General features: G+C 37.8%; 1 protein-coding gene across 1 annotated transcript in view; it reads left to right on the top strand.

Annotated features, from left to right (window-relative positions):
• The first annotated feature begins 15320 nt into the window (after nt 1-15320).
• MROH9 (maestro heat like repeat family member 9) overlaps nt 15321-21332 on the top strand; it is a 63284-nt gene continuing 57272 nt past the window's right edge. Inside the window, exon 1 of the mRNA XM_003258864.3 lies at nt 15321-15371. The gene's annotated coding sequence lies outside the window, so the exon portion shown is untranslated. The remainder of the gene's footprint in view (nt 15372-21332) is intronic.

Genomic DNA, 21332 nt, shown 5'->3' with positions numbered 1-21332 from the left:
AGGGAGTGAAATATCCATCCTTCGATTTGCTCATGACCCCTTCTTCTCTCACATCTTCATATCTGATCTACCAGCTAAAGCTCTACTTTCAAAATAAAGTTAGAATCTGACCATTGTGCCCACCTGCACTGCTTCTACTCTGGTCCATCACCATCACCTCTTGCCTGAATTATTAGAATCATTTCATAACCAGTCTATGTACTTCTGCATTAGGTCAGTTTTAGATTATTTTCAAGACAGCAACAGAATTATATGTAAGATTACATATTTCCTCCACCTGAAGTCCTCAATAATTTCACTTCTTACCCATAATAAGAGTGAAGTACATATAATTGACTATAAGGTTCCCCTTTCACTTCCTCTCTTAATACTTGATATGCTTTGGCTGTGTCCCCATCCAAATCTCATCTTGAATTCCCATGTATTGGGGGAGGGACCCAGTGGAAGGTAATTGAATCATGGGGGCAAGTCTTTCCCATGCTGTTCTTGTGATAGTGAATGAGTATTATGAGATATGATGGTTTTATAAAGAGGAGTTCCCCTGCACAAGCACTCTCTCTTTGCCTGCTGCTATCCATGTAAGATGTGACTTGCTCCTCTTTGCCTTCTACCATGATTATGAGGCATCCCCAGCCATGTGGAACTGTAAATCAATTAAACCTCTTTCTTTTGTAAATTGCCCAGTTTTGGGTATGTCTTTATCAGCAGCATGAGAACAGACTAATACAATACCTCACCCTTTATGTCCAACTACAATGGTCTTCATGACCATCTTGGAGGAGTTCAAGCATGCTCTGACATCAGAGCCTTTATACCTGCTGTTTTCCGTACCTGAAATGCCTTTCCACCAGCTATATGTATAGCACTCACCCTCACTTCCTCTAGGTTTGCTTAAATGCCACTCTCTTGGTGTAGCATTGGCTACCCACGTTATTTTAAATTGCAAGTTGGGAACCTCATATTCTTTCCCACAGTAGATCCCAAAGGGGCCCAGTTTCAGCTCTAGACCCTCATGCTGCATGAAGGGCTGGTATGTTCCTCCTGGAAGATGCACACCCTCTAAGCCAGTAAGACTGGGCTCTCCAGCCTCTGTCCCACAACATATCCCAATGGGACCCAGTCTCAGCTGCAGCTCCTCATGCTGCATGAAGGGCTGACAGGTTCCTTCTGGGAGAGACACGACCTCTAAGCCAATGAGACTGGGCTCTTCAGCCTCTGCCCTATAGTGGATCCCAACGGGGACCAGTCTCAGTTCCAGCTCTCCTGCTGCAGTCAAGAAACTATCCCTTCTATGCAGGGACCTGCTGGTAGACGCATGCCTATCTGAGCCAATGTGATAGGTATCCCAGCCTCTGTCCCACAAGAAGGCCCAGTTTCAGCTCCAGCCTCTTCTGTTGCAGTCAAGGTATTACCTTGCTTATGCAGAGACCTTCTGAGACAATGATGGAGATGTGTGATCTTTTGGACAAAGAATTCAAAATAGTTGTTTTAAGGAAGTTAAGCAAACTTCAAGGAAACACAGAGAATCAATTGAAACACTTATCAGATAAATTAATCAGAGAAATTTAAATAATTTTTTTAAAAAAACAGAAATCCTGGAGCTGAAAAATATGGTAAATGAAATAAAAAATGCAATCAATAGCACAGCTGATCAAAAAGAAGAAAAAATCAGGGAGCTCAAAGACAGATTATTTGAAAATACATAGTCAGAGGAGAAAAAAGAATAAAGAATAAAAGGAAATGAAGAAAGTTTATGGGTTCTATGAGACAACATCAAAAAGCAAATATTTGAGTTATTGGAATTAAAGAAGGAACTGAGAAAGAAAAAGATAGAGAAAGATTATTCAAAGAAATAATAACCAAAAACTTTCCCAATATGGAGAAAGATATAAATGTGCATGAACAGGAACATTAAAGGTCACCAATCAAACTCATAAGAATACCTTAAGGCATATTATAATCAAAACTGTAAAGATCAAAGACAAAGAGAGGATTCTGAAAGCAGTGAGAGAAAAGAAGCAAATAACATTTTAAAAAGCCAATGTGCCTGGCAGCAGACTTCTTGGCAAAATCCTTACAGGCCAGAAAGAGTGAAATGATATATTAAAAGAGCTGAAAGAAAAATACTATTGACCACGAATACTGTATTCAACAAAGCTATCATTCAGAAATTAAGGAAAGATAAACACTTTACCAGACAAACAGAAGCTCAGAGAGTTTGTAGCCACCAGACTGGTCCTACAAGAAATGCTAAAGCAAGTTCTTCAAACTGAAAGGGAAAAATGGTAATTTGACTAACGTTAAATTACTAATGTTGTAAAACTAATGTTTTAAAACAGTTAAAACTAATGTTGTAACTGTTAAACTAACGTTGTAACTATGCTGTATAAGCCACTTATAGCTTTACTAAGAAGACTAAAAGAGAAAACTATTAAAAATAATGGCCACAACAATTTGTTAGGAGATAGGCAATATAAAAAATGCAAATTGTGACATCAAATACTCATAATGTGGAGAAAGAAGTAAGTTAATGTATACAGGATCTTATGTGGTTGTTTCTTTTCTTTTTTGTGATCAAAGTTAAGTTAGTATCACTTTTAAATAACTTGTTATTATAGGACTTTTATGTAAGCCTCATGATAACCACAAAGCAAAAACCTATAATACACACATTAAAAATAAAATGTAACAAATTAAAACATACTACCAGTAACAAACCTGCACTTGTACTCCTGAACTTAAAAGTTAAAAAAAAAAAAGATCACTCATCATGATCAAATGAGATTTATCTTAGGGTACAAGGATGCTTCAACATGTGCAAATCAATAAACATGATACACCACAACAACAGAATGAAGGATGAAAACCATATGATCATTACAACAGATGCTGAAAAGGCGTTCAATAAAATTCAACATTCCTTTATTATAAAATTTCTCAACAAGTTGAGTATAGAAGAAACATATCTCAACATGATAAAGGCCATTTATGACAAACCCACAGCTAATATCAGACTAAACAGTGAAGAAATTAAAAGGAAACTGAAAAATTTCTTCAAACAAATGCAAATGGAAACATAGCATACCAGAACCTATGGGACACAGCAAAAACAACACTAAGAGAGAATTTGATAGCAATAAATATGTACATTTGAAAAACAGAAAGACTTCAAGTAATGCACTTCAAGGACCTAGAAAAGCAACAAAAAAAACAAAGCCAAATTTAACAAGAAAAAATAAGTAATTAAGATCAGTGCAGAAACAAATGAAATTGAGACAAAAATATAAAAGATCAATGAAACAAAAACTGTTTTTTTGAAAAGATAAACAAGATTGAAAATCTTTAGCTAGACTAAGAAAAAAAAGAGAGAAAACCCAAATAAAATCAGAGATTAAAAAGGAAACTTTATAACTGGTACTACAGAAATACAAAGGATAATTATAGACTACTATGAAATACGAAGGATAATTATAGACTACTATGAACAACTATACACCACCAAATCAGAAACTTAGGAGAAATTGATAAATTCCTGGATACTTACAAACTACCAAGACTGAATCATTTAAAAATAGAAAATATGAACAGACCAATAATGAGCAACAAGAGCAAAACAGTCTTCAATCAAAGAAAACCCAAGACCTAATGGATTCACTGCTGAATTCTACCAAACATGTAAAGAACTAATACGAATTATAGTTTAATTATTTCAAAAAATTGTACAGAAGGGACTATTTGCAAACTAATTCTCTGAGGCCAGCATTACTGTGATACCAAAACCAGAGAAGAACATCCCCCAAATCAAATAAACAAACAAACAAAAAAACACAAAACAGTAGAGGCCAACATCCCTGATGAACATAGATGCAAAAATTCTCAACAGAATATTAGCAAATCAAGTTCAACAACACATTAAAAAGATCACTCGCCAACACATGGACACATAGAAAAGAACATCACGCACTGGGGCCTTTTGGAGGGTGGAGAGTGGGAGGAGGGAGAGGATCAGGACAAACAACTAATGGGTGCTGGGGTTAATACCTGGGCGATGAAATAATCTGTACAACAACCCCCCGTGACACAAGTTTGCCTATGTAACAAACCTGCACTTGTACTCCTGAACTTAAAAGTTGAAAAAAAAAAAGATCACTCATCATGATCAAATGAGATTTATCTTAGGGATACAAGGATGGTTCAACATGTGCAAATCAATAAACATGATACACCACAACAACAGAATGAAGGATGAAAACCATATGATCATTACAACAGATGCTGAAAAGGTGTTCAATAAAATTCAACATTCCTTTATTATAAAATTTCTCAACAAGTTGAGTATAGAAGAAACATATCTCAACATGATAAAGGCCATTTATGACAAACCCACAGCTAATATCAGACTAAACAGGGAAAAATTGAAAGCCTTTCCACTAATATATGGAATGGGACAAAGATGCCCACTTTCACCACTTCCATTCAACATAGTACTGAAGTCCTAACCAGCATTTAGGTAGGATAAATGATGTGGTATGGCTGTGTCCACACCCAAATCTCATCTTGAATTGTAGCTCCCATAATTCCCTCATGTTGTGAGAGGGATCCAGTGGAAGATAATTGAATCATGGGTTCCCTCATACTGTTCTTGTGGTAGTGAGTAAGTCTCACAAGAGCTGATGATTTTATAAGGCAAAACCCCTCTTGCTTGGCTCTCATTCTCTTCTCTTTTCTGCCACCACATCAGATGTGCCTTTCACCTTCTGCCATGATTGTGAGGCCTTCCCAGCCACATGGAACTGTGAGTCCATTAAACCTCTCTCTTTTGCAAATTGCCTAGTCTCGTGTAGGTCTTTATCAGCAGTGTGAAAATGGACTAATACAAGAAATAAAGGACATCCAAATTAAAAAGAAAGAAGTCAAATTATCATCGTTGGTAGACAACGTGATCTTATATTTAGAAAAACCTAAAGACTCCACTAAAAAACTCTCAGAGAATTTATTTAACTCTTAAGTGAAATTAGTAAAGTTGCAGGATACAACACCAAAAATCAGTTGCATTTATATACACTACCAGCAGTCAACTTGAAAAAGAAATCAAAGCAGCAATCCCATTTACAATTACCCATAGTTATGCTTTCTGTAGTTTCAGTTGCCTGTGGTCATTCATGGTTCAAAAATAATTAACTGCTGTATAATAAGATACTTTGAGAGAGAGAGACAGGAAGACAGAGAGAGGGAGAGACCATGTTTACATAAGTTTTATTTCAGTATATTGGTATATTTGTACTATTTTATCATTCGTTGTTGGTGATCTCTTACTGTGCCTAATTTATAAATTAAACTTTATTGAAGGTAAGTATGTATAGGAAAAAAACATGGTATAAATATGGTCCAGTACTATCCATGGTTTCAGATACCCACTGGGGAGATCTTGGAACATATCTCTCACAGATAAGGGGGAACTACTGTATGATAATGTTTTATGGACTTTTTTTTTTCTATTTTGCACTAAAAGAATTTCATTCTAAATTCTTAATCTTTTCTAACATTCACCATGTCTAAATGAAAATACAACAACATAACTAGTATCCCTCCTGCCAAATTTCCACATCTCTGGAAGGATAACTTAGAGAATAAAATCCTTTTACTTGGGGAGTTTTATTTAATGTGAGGGTAGGATGTATTTTTTTTTTTTTACAAAATTAGGCATAATTATTTAGTTGTAGTTTTAAAGAAATATTCTTGTTAATTATTAATGAAACTGTAAAAATAACTAAATATAAAAATCAAATACAATTGAACTATACTATAATACACATGCTGGGGATAGGGTCAACGTCTTACTTTTTAGTTGGTTTTTCTATTAGATATTGTTTTCTATTAGGAATTGTTTTTAGCAGAAAATCGTTCTACCAAAGGGCATGTGCACTAACATGTTCATCACAGCGTTATTCACAATAGGAAAGACATGGGATCAACCTAGGTGCCCATCGGTGGTGGATTGGGTAAAGAAAATATGGTACATATACTACATATACACCATGAAATACTTCACGGCCATAACAAAGAACAAAGCCATGTCCCTTGCAGCAACATGGATGCAGCGGGAGACCATTATTCTAACTGAATTAGCACAGGAACAGAAAATCAAATACTGTATGTTCTTGCTTATCAGTTGGAACAAAATATTGGGTGCTCATGGACATAAAGATGAAAACAATAGGCACTCTGAACCACTACAGAGGGTAGGGAGGGAAGGGTAAAAGCTGAAAAACTAATTACTGGGTACTATGCTCACTACCCAGATGATCAGATCAATCTCAGTCATATCCCAAACTTCAGCATCACATAATATACTCATGTAACAACCCTGCACATGTACCCCCGGGATCTAAAATAAAAGTTGAAATTATTCTTTCAAACAAGAAATGATCCAAAAAAGAATTTTTTTTTTTAGCATCACATACTTACCATTTCTATACTAAATACTAGGTAAGAAAGAATCAGAATGGTTTCTACTTATCTTAGACATGTCCTTTCCATTTTGATACATGATTAAAAAATAAATAAAGAGAAAAAATGGGAGAACTTGAGAGGAGAGGACACACCTTTTTGTGGGAGCAGTTTATAAGCTTGGAAAATGTTGACATCTTAGCAGTTTCAAATAAATAGAAAGCGATGCCCCATTTCCCTCTCCTCATCCTTCCTGCCCTGTGCCCTCCCCCAATGCCTTCCTGCTCCCTCAAGTGCCCACCATTGAGTCCAAAGAGTGTTGCCTCTCTAGATCCCCAATACACTCTTGAGATTCACCATGAAAGTGCATCAAAAAGTATTTTATCATGAGATCTGGAAATAATTTTCTAATGAATGTATAATACTATATGTGTATTATGTAAAATCACAGCCATAGAAACTGTTACTTTGGAAAAATAAGCTGTAACTCTAAATATGATCTGCTCTTTTTAAAATTTTTTCTAGTAATAATGCTTGTTACTTGCTCATTTATTGTGTAAAGCAGATAATCATGACACCAAAGAGTTAAGCAAAACTAATGAAAGTATAATTTTGAACTAAGGAATTCTTTCTGTTTGCCTTTCATCTGCAAATTAGGAAAGGTCATCACTATTTAATTATGTCAGTGATCCACCTCACAGATCATTGCCACAGAAAGCAAGAGGAGCTCACTGGGATCTTGATGCCTCAGGACACATGGTATTCTGCTAATATACGTTAGTAGATGCTATAGGACAAAAGCCTTCCATAATCAAATGAGATTGGAAAATGCTAGGTTAAAGAAAGTTAAATACATTTATTTACCACAGGGATACTGTGCAACTTTAGTATGCTAATTTTCAATATGAATTTGCAAAAAGAGGGAGTGACCATAGAATCCTTTGTTCTTGGAGCATATTTTTTAAACTGGAAGTCACACAGGGAAATTTTCTCTAATCACATCAGAGTGTGACCATTGGAGGAAAAAAGAAAACTCTCATTTCCTGTTACAACTTGTCATAACACATTACACCTAAATTCATCTGAGAAAAACAGAATTTTAGGAAGTTAAGCATGAGAAAACCATGGCAACATTATTTACTTATTTATTTTCTCTTATGTCAATATGTATTGTTGGAGTTCAATAAGCAAATAATAAGATTTGCCACCAGAGAATAAAGAAGCAGTAGCTATGAAGTGTTGGAAGAGAAGAAATCAGCCATAGGCAATAGATCCAATTTACTATGCAGAAAGCATGAGGTATATGAAAACTGGAGTGTATGTATGTAAATACATGTACGTAAGTGTATAAATATAAAGGTATATGATATAAAAGTATATATGTATGTAAGTATATAAGAATAATAATATAAGAAGAACTGAGGGAGAATGGCCAGATGAAAGAAAATTCCGAGCTTACACTTGGGGAAACACAGGTAAATGTTTCTAGTAGGAGAGGAGGAGAGTGACCTCTTGTGTTCAGGACCTCTCTTATTTCACTTCAGTATCCTCCTCTTCCAGAACTTCACACAATGTCATTCCTAGATGTAAGGTGATCAAACATTAGAATGCATCAGTAAAAGTTATTTTTCTAATTTTGACTATTCACAAAGAAGTTCCACTAAAATTAAACCTAGTATAGTTCCATAGTTCTATCAGTTAGGCTTATGTTTGTCTGCAAGTGCTAAAAGCTTAACATAGCAGATTAGAAATTTATTTATCTCAGGTGAATAAAGTCCAGACTGGGCAAGGTTGCACAACGATGAGCAAAGTTGAGCAAGGCTGGCAAGTGAGTTTCATGATCATTAAGGCCCTTAGCACAGGGCTTCCACCTCATTATCCAGGCCGCAATTTTGTCTGTCTGCTACAGCCAACAGGAAAAAGGATAGAGGGAAAAGGAAAACAAGGCAAGGAGGTGTCCAAGAATTTACACATGAGCCATGGTAACAGAGGCTTATTCCAAGCAGTCATATACTCAGCTAAACACTGGGGACTCTATAATATAGAAGAAGAAGAAAACACCACAGTAGTTAATAAATCTTCATTAAAGAAGGTAAAACTATATGAAAAACTGCAAGAGAATGGCCAGCTGGAAGAAAATGCTTAGCTTGCATCTTGGCAAGTGCAGTCAAATGATTCTAGTAGGGACATCTGAATATCTCAAAAGCACCATTCAAAGAAAGAAACTTCACTGCCTTTGTCATCTCTCCTTCTTTCTTACCCTCTTCATTCCAAGTTAGGGAGTGCAGAGGAATCAAATAAGAAAAAGAAGACAAACATACCTCACCCACTTCTGGAGGCTGCCTGACTGCAGCCATGCCTAGTTTGCACAAGGAAAATGTAATTTTGATTGAAATAAATTGTGTTATTATACAAAAAGGGACCGTTATAATTATTAAATTGTGATTATTCTGCTACATACAGTGACTACAGGACTTTTCATTAGCAATAAGAAATCAGAAATATCATAGGTGTGCCTGACATTTGTCCAGGAACAGGACAAAAGCTTTCCTACTTAATAACGTTTAAAAGTATAGGGAGAAATAAAAGTAAAAGTCACTTGTGATTATATCCTGTGAGTATTGCTTGTACAAAGTGATGGCTACAATAACCACCTCTCAGGCTTTTCGTGAAGTTATTAAAAAAAAAAAAAGAATGAAAGAAAGCCGTAGAGAACAAGGCATAGAGTGGCACTAAATATAGTGTCTTTCTCTTTATTTATCTGATTCACCGAAAAAATATTTATTAAATTCATACTATTTGCTAGTTATGGTTTATACAAGACATACAATTGGAAAAATCATAGGAAATAGTACAAATGGATATTTTAAAATCATATCTCATGAGAATCCAAATTATTTGGCTGACTAACCCCCGAGGGCAGCTGCTGAAATTTTAGACGCAATTCCCAGGAGAGATGCCAGCAAACTTAAGGCTTGGAATTTTAACCCCATTTTACTGACAGAGGCATCACCATAACACGCCTCTTGGGTTTTGTGAACTCATTTAGTTATTTTTCTGTTGAAAGCTGATTCCAACCTAAATGAGTCCACACACTACACAGATATGATACAGAGGATCTGAAACCTTCTCCTGAGGGTACTATAGGCTGGAGAGAGGCCACTTTCCATTGTGTCATGTAAGTGTGCAAATTTCAGTTTTCTCTATTAACACCTTGAATTCCACACTAACACTGAATTTCCTTTCTGGTCCCCTAGTTATAGTCTCTGATATGATGCCTGCAAGTTTTATCTTGAGTGACACCTAGTGGTTTCATGTTGTAATAAGAACACGGAGGAGGCTTGCAAGCTCTGGCGAGCAGGCCAGAGGGGTGAAGTTTGAGCTTGTTTTGCATCCTTACCCTGGTCAAATAGTCATGTGAGAAAAATGATTTAGGGATCACGGCAATTCAGACTGTTCCACTTCTTACTTGTAAAACGGAATTTATATTTGTGCTCGCCCTTCATTGCTGGAATGTTAAAAATCTCTGGAAGAGAGGTGCTATGTTCTTCCAAGTGGCTGTGATTATAAAGCAGTTTCCTTCCCTTCTTTGGAAACTGTGGAGGTGTTACAAACCAACACTGAGGAGGAAAGAAGAGAAACAATGTCCAAAGTTCTCATTCCCTGGACAGAGCAGAACAAACTATGGAGATTTTTAGATAGTAAGAAGCCAATGATTCATATTTTTTTCTGTCTGGTTTGAACTTCTGCTTATTTAAAAGCAAAATGAAAACCAGAATTTGACATTCCAGATTTGAAACCCATTTCAAAATCATTATATAACAGACGTGATTGTGGTTGCAGTTATTTATCTTACTCTTGTCGTTTTTTTTCTCTCCGCTCTTAGATTATAAAATATTGAATAGAGTCAAAGGAATTCCCAGAGAACAGACGGAACTAATTCATTATGACTTTCTTCTTAAATTTTAAATTCAGAAAAGCACAGAAAATAATATAGCAAACTTTCATGTGTCCAGATTTTCTTTAATAAAAAAAGAAAATATAATAGAAAAAGTTTATCTAATTTTTTTTCTTCATTCTAGTTTTATTCACCATCACTATGATGCATGTGGTATTTATCCTAATTGTTTTACAAAATTTACTTCATATCAAAAATAGTGTTTTGCATCCAACAAAAATACAATTCAGTGTGTTATTATATGATAATTGTCATACCATACATATCATTCTGCAATTTTTTCATAATTTTTTATAGCTATCCATGTTTAGATATACAATCTTAGTCCATTATTTTAATTGCTATTTCCATTGTATGAAGAGATCACAATTTGTTTAATGTTAGAAAATTTTTTTTCTATCAAAACAAAGCAGTGAAATCATTTTTAGAATGGTAGGGTAAGGACTTTTGCTGTACAGAAAGCATGGCTGCAGAGGCCTCAGGAAACTTTCATTCATGGAAGAAGGGGAAGCAGGCACATCTTACATAGCTGGAGCAGGAAGAAGAGAGAGAAAAGAGAGAGAAGGGGAAGGTGCTACCCACTTTCAAACAACCAGATCTCATGAGAACTCACTCACTATCATGAGAACAGCAAGGGGGAAAACCCACCCCAATGACCCAATCACCTCCCACCACACCCCTCCTCCAACACTGGGAATTACAATTTGTCATGAGATTTGGGTGGGAACACAAATCCAAACCATATCATTCTGCCCTCAGCCCCTCCCAAATCTCATGTCCTTCTCACACTGCAAAATACAATCAACTCTTCTCAATAGTTCTCCAAAGTCTTAACTCATTTCAACATTAACTCAAAAGTCCAAAGTCTCATCTGAAACAAGTCTAGTGCCTTCTATGAGCCTGAAAAATCAAAAACAATAAGTTAGTAACTTCCAAGATACAATGATGGTACAGGCAATAGGTAAATATTCCCTTTCCAAAAGGGAGAGATCGGCCAACACAAAGGGGCTACAGGTACCATGCAAGTGTGAAACCCAGCAGGGCAGTCTTTAAATCTTAAAGCTCCAGAATAATTGCCTTTGACTCCATGTCTCAAATCCAGACAACAATGACGCAAGGGGTGGGCTACCAAGGCCTTGGGCAGCTTCGTCCCTGTGGTTCTGCAGGGTATTGCCCCTCTGGCTGCTTTCCCAAGTTCGTATTGAGTGCCTGCAGCTTTTCCAGGTGCACAGTACAAGCTGTTGGTGGATCTACCATTCTGGGATCTGGAGGACAGTGGCCCTCTTCTCACAGCTCCACTAGGCAGTGCCCCAGTGAGGACTCTGTGTGAAGGCTCCAACCCCACATTTTCCCTCTACCCTGCTCTAGTAGAAGTTCTCCATGAGAGCTGTGCTGCCACAGCAGCCAGCTGCCTGAACATCCAGGCATTTCCATATGTTATCTGAAATCTAGGCATTGGCTCCCAAGCCTTAACCCTTGTCCCCTGTGCACCCGCATGCTTAACACCATGTGGAAGCCAGCAAGGCTTATGGCTTGCATATTTTGAAGCAGTGGCCTGAGACATACCTGGGGCTGTTTTAGCCACAGTGGGAGCTGTAACAGCTGGGACACAAGAAGCAGTGTCCCAAGGGTAGTGGGGCCCTAAGCCTGGCCCTTAAAACCATTCTTCTTTCCTAGGACTCCAGCCTGTAATGGGAGGGACTGCCCTGAAGGTCTCTGAAGTACCTTTAAGGCATTTCCCTCATTGTCTTGGCTATTAACATTTGGTTCCTCTTTACTTATGCAAATTTCTGCAGCTGGCTTGAATTCCTCCCCAGAAAATTGGTTTTTCTTTTGCACCACATGGTCAGGCTGCAAATTTTTATGCTCCACTTCCCTTTTTAAGTTCCAGTTTCAGACTATCTCTTTGCTTAGGCATATGGGCATATACTGTTAGAAGCAGCCAGGTCACATCTTAAATGTTTTGCTGCTTAGAAATTTCTTTCACCAAATTCCCTAAATCATCACTCTCAAGTTCAAACTTCCCAATAAGTTCCTCATGTCCATCTGAGACCTCATCAGCCTGGCCATCTCTGTCCCACTGTCAGCAATTTGGTCAAAACCATTCAAGTCTCTAGGATGTTCCAAACTTTCTCTCATCTTTCTATTTTCTTCTGAGCCAACCAAACTGTTCCAACCTCTGCCCATTACCCAGTTCCAAAGCTGCTTCCACATTTTCAGGTATCTTTATAGCAATGCACCACTCCTAGGTACCAATTTTCTGTAGTAGTCTGTTCTCACACTGCTTTAAATAAATATCTGAGACTGGATAATTTATAAAGAAACAAAGTTTAACTGGCTCACTGTTCCACAGGTTGTACAGAAAGCATGGCTGGGGAGGCCTCAGGAAACTTTCAATCATGGCTGAAGGGAAAGCAGGTTCATCTTACATGGCCAAAGCAGGAGGAAGACAGAGAAGAGGGATGCTAGAAGGAAGTCAGATGACAACAAAGAACCATAAAAAAAATTACCGGGCCAGGCGCAGTGGCTCACACCTGTAATCCCAGCAATTTGGGAGGCCGAGGTGGGCGGATTATGAGGTCAGGAGATGGAGACCATCCTGGCTAACACAGTGAAACCCCGTCTCTACTGAAAATACAAAAAAATTAGCCGCTGTGGTGGCACACATCTGTAGTCCCAGCTACTCGGGAGGCTGAGGCAGGAGAATTGTGTGAACCTGGGAGGTGGAGCTTGCAGTGAGCCGAGATTGCGCCACTGCACTCCAGCCTGGATGACAGAGCAAGACTCCATCTCAAAAAAGAAAAAAAAAAATATTACCAACTGAGAATTCTATATTTGACCAAACTATCCTTCAAAAAAAAGAAAGAAAGAAAGAAGCTAAGAAAGAAAGAAAGACAGAAAGGAAGGAAGGAAGGAAGGAAGGAAGGAAGGAAGGAAAGAAAGAAAGAAAGAAAGAAAGAAAGAAAGAAAGAAAGAAAGAGAGAGAAAGAAAAAAGTATTCACAAATAAAGTAAGATTGTTTTTCTAGCAGATCTGCCCTACAAGAAATACTGAAGATATTGTCTCAGGCTGAAATAAAAGAATACTATCTAGTCACTCAAGTCTACACAGAGAGCACACTCATAAACTACAGAGGTAGAATAAAATTATTTGTTTTTGTTCTCCTATTATGTTTAAAAGAAAACAGCTTAAAGCAATAATTATAAAACTGGGTTGGTGGGATTATAATGTTTAAATATATGTATGTATAATGTGAATATATATAATATGCATGATAATAATAGCAGAAAGAATGAAGGAGGAAACCAGGTATACTGGAGCAAAACCTTTGTATGTTATTGAAACTAAATTGATATTAATTCAAACTACATTGTTTTAGGCTAATATAATTGTGACCCCAGAACAAACAAAGTTTGAAAATTCACACTTCTTGATTTCAAAACTTACTACAGAGACACAGAAATCAAGACAGTGTGCTACCAGTATAGGAAAAACATATAGATTAATGGGATAAAATTGAGTTCAGAAATAAACCATTTTAGTCAATTCATTTTTTACAAAGATGTGGAGACAATTAATCAGGAACATAATCATCTTTTTAACAAATTGTACTGAGACACGTAAATATCCAGATGCAAAAAATAAAATTAAATTAGACCCCTACCTCACACTATATACTAAAACTAATTCAAAATTAACCAAAGACCTAAATGTAAGGCAAAAACTACAAAACTCTTAGAAAAGTTCTAAATCTAATCTCTGTGAAGCTGGGCCAGGGAATGCAGGCAATGTCTTTTTCTTTTTTTTTTTAGTTATGATACCAAAAACACAAGCAACAAAAGAAAAAGAATGGCAAATTTAAATTTCACTTACATTTAAAACTTTTGTGCTTCAAGAGACACTGTGAAGAAAATGTAAAGGCAGCCCATAGAAAAGGAGGAATATTTGCAAATTATGTATCTGATAAGAGACTAGCATCTAGAACATATAAAAAATCACAACTCAATAATAAAAAAAAGTCTAATCATAAAAAGTCATATATTGTATAAATCTATTTACATAAAATGTCCAGAAGACAGAAAGAAGATTAGTGGTTGCCAGGTACTTGGGGCAGAGGGAGGGAGAATGTCTGCTAACAGGTACAGGGTTTCTTTGGAGGTTATTCTAAATGAAAATGTTCTAAAATTAGATAGTAATGATGGTTGTATGCCTCTGTAAATATATTTAAAATGATTGAATTATATACTTTAAGATAAATTTTATGGTATGTGAATTATATCTTAATAAATCTATTATAAAAAGTGCTACAATAAACATCCTTCATGTCTCTCAGTGCATCAATTGTATACATGTTTATACACTCTATGGACCTACAATTTGAAATTCTGGGTTGTACATTTTCGATTTTGCTAGAACTTGACAAGTTTCTCTACAAACTAGTTATATCCATTTATAATCCCACCAGTCATGTGAGAAAGTTCAACTTTCCTTTATCTTTGCCAATATTTGAAATTATCTTTTTAAATTTTTACTTGTATTTTAGTATTTTTTAACTTATTAGCTGAGAAATAATATTTCATTGGTTTGTATTTTCATAACTTCAAGTGAGATTAAATATCTTTTAAAATATATATTGGCCATTCAGTTTTCCTTTTTTGTGAATTTTCTATTCTTATCCTTTGCCCAGCTTCTACTGGACTGTTGGTCTGCAGAACTATCTTTCAGTGCTTGTAACATAGAAACCAGAAACTTACCCACCCCTCAATAATGACAGGCAAGCATTAGTAGCCACTTGGGCATGCCAGGACATTCTACCACATTCATTCCAGAATGGAATCTTTGAAATATATAGTTGCCATGACAAATGTCAACATTTCAAAGAATTTACTTGATTGATAACTATCTAGAATATTTTACCTTCACTACTTTGTCTCACCAGTGATTACAGAGAAGTTACAAATATGTAAGTGAATTCCTATTAATATTTCTGTCAGTCAAAAGCTTGTCTTTTTTTCTAATCCTGACTACTTTTCTTAATTTTTGTTCTGTTAAGAGAAAGAACTATGAATACATTAGAAAATTACATTACTGCCCAGGTACGGTGGCTCACACCTGTAATCCCAGCACTTTGGGAGGCTGAGGTGGGCGGATCATGAGGTCAGGAGGTCGAGACCACCCTGGGCAACTTGGTGAAACCACGTCTCTACTAAAAATACAAAAATGAGCTGGGTGTGGTCGTGGGCGCCTGTAATCCCAGCTACTCAGGAGGCTGAGGCAGGAGAATCACTTGAACTAGGGAGGTGGAGGTTGCAGTGAGCTGAGATCGTGGTACTGCACTCCAGCCTGGCAACAGAGTGAGACAAAAAAAAAGAAAAGAAAATTACATTACTATGGGCCCTCATCCAGAAATCTTGCCAAAGTTGGCAATTGGAAGAATTTGTCTTTATTCATTAATCTCCTAACTTCATGCCTTACTAGTAAGGATTCTCTTATTAGTAAGGATGAGAGAAACCACAACTATATAGATAAATATATTTATTATAAGGTATTGGTTTACACAATAATAGAAGCTAGGAAGTCCTGGATTCTGCTTTCTGCAAGACAGAGACCCAGGAGTTCCAATGGTGCAATTTGAAGGCCTGAGAGCAAGAGAGTTGATGATAAAAGTTCCAGCCTGGTTCTGAAGATCTGAGAACCAGAGCACTGAGGGCAGCAGATTTGTGTTCCAAGTCAAGTAGTCAGGCAAAGAGAAAACTAAGCATTCTTCTGCCTTCTTGTTTTATTCAGGCCCTCAATGGATTGGAAGATGTTGACCCACATTAGGGAGTGTCATCTCCTATCATCAGAACACCAATTTAAATGCTAATCTCTTCTGGAAATACCCTCACAGACATACCCCAAAATAATGTTTACCAGATATCTGGGCATCCTATGGCTCACTCAGTTTGACACATAATATTAACTAACTATAATGAGTTCCCACATTGAAAATTTGGCACCCATATATATCCTTAAGCCATATTTAATCTCCAAATAAAGTCAATAAGAGCTCATAATTCAATTTAACATGTTGAAATGTAGTGGGATTGATAAGGAATCAGAGAGACCGACGGGGTTGAGGAGGTGCACCGGCCCAGTCGGATTAACCTCCAAAGGACTGAGCCCTGAACAAAGAGTTAAGTTATCTTTTAATCATTTCATGGGGTGGGGGAGATCTGTGTAGGGGGAAGCATATTACAGAAGTGAAAAACAAAGACAGTTATTCAATTAAGTGAAACATGCATTACATCATGTCTTGCTTTTCAAGGAAAAACATGTTTTACGACTTGAGTTTATCTGTCTAGTGACCTTGCAGCTGCACAGCTAGAGAAACAGGGTCTTCATAATGCCTGGGAAAGGAGGAGAGATAAGGCTCACTAGCCACAGAAAAACACAGTTAATTTTAAAGGACTCCAGCTCTTTCTCTTTCTCAGGGGGAATTGGGTTTTCTTACATACAGCTGAGTTTCTGCTTACACATTCTTTAATTTCTTTTAATTCCTGTTCCAACATATGTCCTGCATACAACTGAAAATGCACTAAACCCTTCTCAGAGGAAGAGATAAAGTCCTTCAGTGATGTTTACTCTCTTCCTTGATGTCCTGTAACTTAAACACTATGATGTAACATTAACAATACTTAAATACTAGAATATGAAGTCATTGCATTTTGTATTATGTGATAAGAGAATAAGAAAAGAAAAAATATTTGGTATCTAATATATACACACAGAAATGTATTCAGAACAAAATTAAAAGGAAATACTCGTAATTATTAGTCTTCATTTCTGCACGGATCACAGCATCATAATCAGTATTTTTAACTCCCTTTTTCTACTACACATTCTGTAGTTTCTTTGCTTTCAGTAAGCACCTCAGCTGGTTGTGGTTCTTTATCTGCTAAAGTGATCCATAAAGGTCTGGGTCACTAGTAGTCCTACCTGGATTGGGTGGTTGTAGTTTTCCATTGATCTTAATCACAGGACACAGTAATACTAAGAGACACACTAAGGGATCTTTTGTATTGCAGACATACTCTTCTTTGCCTCCATTATGGAATAGTAGCCCAATTTCTCTTTGGTAGTGTGGATCAGTCAGTCCAACCAGCACCATAACTCCCTTCTTAGCCTGTTGACTCAGAAGCACAAGGAGACCAAGGTGGCCAGGTGGCAGTCTTAACTTCCGGTTCAATGGAATTATTGTCGTGTCCCCTGTTGGAAGAATTCTTCCCTCCAGAACTGAGATCTCTAAGCCAGCAGAGCATAATGTCACAGGAACAGGAAGCTAGTGGGACACTAAGGATAATAGTGAGTGGTGCAACTCCTATTTCCACCCCCTTGATCCCTAGACCCAGGAATCCTGGTTATAGGAGAAATAGCACTATAAATTGAACATATTCAGAGCGTATTCACTTTTCTGGAGAACCTTGCCCCAGCCCTTCCAGGTATTGATATCTAGCTGGTGATGTAACTGAGTCTTCAAAAGGTCATTCCACCATTCCATCAAACAAGTGGCTTTAGGATGGTGGGGAACATGGTAAGACTAGTGAATTCCATGAGCATAAGCCGATTGCCCCACTTCTTTGGCTGTGAAGTGAGTTCCTTGATCAGAAGCAATGCTGTGTGGAATAACATGATGGTGGATGGCTACTTTGCTCATGAGCCTATTGGGTGATGACAATAGTGGCTGAAGAAATTGCCTAATTGGTATCTACAGAATGGGTCATTCTATCTACTTGATTATTAAATAATCCTCAGCTGAGATCGCCCTTTGGTGACTATTTACAGGGAACACAAATATCTTCAAACTTTTTGCTAATTCTGAGATGTCTGTCCACATATCACTTCCTCAAATTTCTTCATCAATTTTCCAATCATGTTCCTTCCAAGTTTCTGACCATCTAGAAAAATCACTGGCCACAGCCCATGAATCAGTATATAATCACACATCTGGCTATTTCTCCTTCCAATCAAAGTAAAAAATCAGATTCAGTGCTGGAAGTTCTGCCTACAGGGAGGATTGCACTGCTTGGGGTTTTGCCCACTGGGAGTATTTCTTTTGACCATTGTCCTTCAGAGATGTCCCAAAAGGGGGCTATAGGGATATAGTCGTCCACTTTCAAGTTGTGCCTGTATATCTTGTAGAACCATCTGTAAACCAGGCTGTTTTCTTCCTCTGTCAATTGATCATAGGGAACTCCCCATGAAGCCATAGTTGCAGGCTAATAAAGAGAAGGCAGTGTAGCAGGAGGAAGGATCGTGGGCTTTTGGCCACTTCTTTATGTAATTTACTTGTGCCTTCAAGACCTGCTCAGGCCTGATCACACATATATATCACTTCCATTTGATGATGGAGTACTGCCGTGCACACCCAACTTTATGGCTTGGTGGGTTGGATAACACCCAGTTCATGATAAGCAGCTCAGGTCACATGGTAACTTGGTGCCACATGGTCAAGCATTCAGTCTCTACTAAGGCCTAGTAGCATGTCAAGGGCTGTTTATCAAAAGAAGACTAATTATCTGCAGAGGAGAGTAAGGCTTTGCTCCAAAATCCTGGGGGCTTGCACTTCAATTCACTGCCAAAAGCTCAAAAGAGCATCATTATCTGCCACTGATGCATCAAGCACCATTGGATCTGCTGCATCCTATTGTCCAAGTACCAGAGCAGATTGTACAGCAGCCTGGACCTGTTTCAGAGTCTTCTTCTACTATGGTCTCCATTCAAATTAGCAGCTTTTTAGGTCACTTGGTGAATGAGCTGGAGTAACACACCCAAATGAGAAATATGTTGCCTAAAATCTGTAGAGGCCCATTGGGCATTCTGCTTCTTTTTTGGCTTTAGGAGGTACCAGATGCAACGAGTTACCTTTAACCTTAGAAGGGATATCTCAACATGCTCCACACTACTGGACCCCTAGAAATTTCACTGAGATAGATGGCCCCTGAATTTCTGTCAGATTTATTTCCCACCCTCTGGCACACAGGTGTCCTGCCAATAAGTTTAGAGTATTGCTACTTCTTGTTCAGAAGGTCCAATAAGCATAATGTCATCAATATAATGAACCAGTGTGATGTTTGTGGATAGGGAGGTGATTAAGACTCCTGAAAACTAAATTATGACATAGAGCTGGAGAGTTGACATGCCCCTGTTGTAGAACAGTGAAGGTGTATTGCTGGCCTTGCCAGCTGAACACAAACTGCTTCATGTACACCTTACTGAAAGGGATGGAGAAAAAAAACATTTGCCAGATTAATAGCTGCATACCAGGTACCAGGGAATATGTCAATTTGCTCAAGCAATGAAATCACACCTGGAACAGCAACTGCATTTAGAGTTACCACCTGGTTAAGTTTACAGTAATCCACTGTCATTCTCCAAGATCTATCTTCTTCACCGTCCAAATAGATAATTTAAATGGGGATGTGGTGCGAATGACCACCCCTGAATCATTCAAGTCCTTGATGGTGGGACTAATCTCTGCATTCCCTTCAGGAATGCAGTATTGCTTCCAGCTTACTATCTTGTGGCTTCCACTTGGCTTTTCTTGCCATAATATCCCTCACTCCACTGCTCCAGCAACCAGTATGGGGATTCCACTAGCTACTCAGCTTGCCTATTTCAATTAGGCATTCCAGAACTGAGGAAATAACCTCAGTTATAAAAACAACTCTGTAATAACCCAGGATAGATTTGGGGACACACCAGACCCACTGTTAGAAGGACCTGAGCTACACTCCATTGATCTCCTGACCTCCCTAGTTCCCTATTCTGACTGGAGGGCCAGAATGACATTTTGGGTCTCCTGGAATTATTGTCAGTTCAGAACCATTGTCTAGTACTCCCCAAAAGGTCTGATTATTTCCTTCCCCAAGGCACACTTACCCTGGAAAAGGCCATAGGTCCCCTTGTGGCAGTCTGGGAGAAAGATTCATAGTATAAATTTTGGTAGTATACTAAGGTCCTTCTTCAAAGGGACCCAGCCTCCCCTTCACTCAAGGAATTCTGGATTTATAAGCCAGCTTAAGCCTGGGAAATGATTGAGGGATCATGACTCAATTTTTTATTTAGGTTAGATTTTTGTTCACTTGACCTAGAACTTTTATGCTTATTCAAATCAAATAAGAATTTAATAGGCCTCCTATCTCTTTAACTTCTAGGAACACCATGATCAACTAGCCAATACCATAGGTTCACAAGAGTCAGACTATTTTGACTGCTGCTTTGACTTTTTGTTGTTCATTAAGGCAACCGCACTCATCTTTCCGTTGGCTGTTGAACTTTCCCCTTTGCCCCTGCCACCCTGAAATCCAATTATTCTCACCACATTTACATTTCCCCATTCAGTGGCTGCAGTTTCCACCATAGTAGAGTCTGATCTACAGAAAAGAGCAAGCACAGATCTCCTCAAGGATGCTGGGACTTCTGTCACAAATTGCTTGCTGTAGTGGTGAAAGATGTGTCTTCTGGACACTCCCAGCGTGAGGGACTAGGTCTTAAATGACAAATTCACTCTTAACATTCCAATCGCCCTAAGCCTTTGAATCCCTTTTCTACAGTAAGCTATACAGGTCTGGCATTTCTAACTTTCTCCTCATTGGCCACTTTTTGGTCCATGTTTTAGCCAATCAACCAAACAAGTAGTTAGAGCCATTTCTAATTCCCTGAGCTGCACCATTAAATACAGAATATCTGCTTAGTGAGCCCATACCAATAAATTTGGCCTAATTCAACTTTTTGTTTCTTCCACCATTATCCCACAGCTTTAATAACCATTTCTACACCGGTTCCCAGGATTTCTGCTTGTAGAAATAAGAAAACTCAAGTCATTCTTTTGGAGTGTAGCACATTTCCTCATGGGTCACACTTTGTACCTTGGCTTTAGGGG

The sequence above is a fragment of the Nomascus leucogenys genome, chromosome 12 (assembly GCF_006542625.1).
Source record: "Nomascus leucogenys isolate Asia chromosome 12, Asia_NLE_v1, whole genome shotgun sequence".
NCBI lineage: Eukaryota > Metazoa > Chordata > Mammalia > Primates > Hylobatidae > Nomascus > Nomascus leucogenys.
Note: the sequence above shows the minus strand (reverse complement) of the source record. Positions and strands in the feature narration are given on the sequence as shown.